Source organism: Apis dorsata, unplaced genomic scaffold, assembly GCF_000469605.1.
Source record: "Apis dorsata unplaced genomic scaffold, Apis dorsata 1.3 scaffold_991, whole genome shotgun sequence".
Taxonomy (NCBI): domain Eukaryota; kingdom Metazoa; phylum Arthropoda; class Insecta; order Hymenoptera; family Apidae; genus Apis; species Apis dorsata.
In genome coordinates, this window is record NW_006264094.1 from 20,323 (window position 1) to 21,665 (window position 1,343).

The 1,343-nt window shown below is 25.0% G+C and overlaps 1 protein-coding gene across 2 annotated transcripts in view; it reads left to right on the forward strand.

Moving 5' to 3' along the window:
* The first annotated feature begins 425 nt into the window (after nt 1-425).
* LOC102676121 (cullin-1) overlaps nt 426-1,343 on the forward strand; it is a 5,680-nt gene continuing 4,762 nt past the window's right edge. Inside the window, exons 1-2 of one of the 2 annotated variants that reach the window (XM_006624087.2) lie at nt 426-701; nt 835-926. The gene's annotated coding sequence lies outside the window, so the exon portion shown is untranslated. The remainder of the gene's footprint in view (nt 702-834; nt 927-1,343) is intronic. The other variant, XM_006624088.2, reaches the window with a different exon arrangement.

A 1,343-nucleotide genomic window follows, 5' to 3' on the forward strand; every position in this document is an offset into this window, starting at 1 on the left:
TTAAATATTTGATTTTAATTTGTTTATATTATTTAAAAACTAATATAATATTTATAATTTTTTTATATTTGTAAAAATAACCAAATCAATAATATTAGCAAAATTATATTTAATATATAATAATGGTAAGTATTTTTAATTACATAAATATATATGAAATATTGTATGATGCAAAAAAATAACTATTGTTAAGATTTTTATACATTAATTTCATAATCAATATATCCACATTCTTAAAAGAAAAGTACTATTATTTCTTATAGTTATTAATAAGATTTCCGTTTTAAAAATTTTTAATTTATATAATTTTCAAATGATAAATTAATATGAGATAATAATAAAAATAAATAAGAAAAAATTTAATTATAATTCAAAGAGTAAAATATATTTTGTTTGCTAGCAACAAAGTAAATTTAAGAAAACACTCTTTCGTTGGTAACAATGATGCCTAACCTGTCAGAAGTAAAGTAGCAGATTGGAATTGTAGTGAGTTTTGGGTACATAGATACAACATTTTAGGTTCGCGGTTTTACTGTGCTTGTCATCGTATAGAGCACAGAAGTAACAAGCAGATGCAGTGTAAATTTCTTGTCAAAGCGTATGTAGAACAAAGTATCGGTGATTGTTAAAAGTAGCCACCACGTTTTCACGAGAACTCCCTTGTCCAACTCTGCCTGTTATGCGGTGGTGAACGTCGACAGGTGAGTGCGCGCTTTCTATCTCACAATATTTCCCTCGTTCTATCAACGGAAAAAGTTTTCTCTTATGGCAATGGGTTGCAATGATGTTATTTCTGTCAATTGCTTTTTATGGATCTTCAATGACGGATGGTAGTGTTGTAGCACGAAGATTTGCGATGTTCTGAAGTTTCCTGACGAAAAATTCGAGCTACTGCTAACGATGTGCATCCTGATGTAACTACATCGGTATGGATCTTCCGATTACCGATTAACCTTTTATGCTCAAATGAATTTTTTTTCTTTTTTTTTTTATCATTTTTTTATTATTTTTTGTTTCTCATAAATGTCTTTATCCAATCGCATTCACAGACACTTTTCTTTAATGCTCTTCATAATGCACAACGTTTTTACATAATTTTATTTATAGTTTTACAAAAGATTTCAACAGCTTTAAATGTATATATAAGCAAATGATTGTGACATTAAAATTTTAGAATAACTGATCATTAATTGAAATCATTAGATGTAATAGAATATTTTAAAATTTATTGCAACCATTAAATATGTTGTTTCTTGTTTTTATTATTATTTTTATTATTTTTATTATTATTATTATTATTATTATTATTATTATTATTATTATTATTTTTATTTTTATTTTTA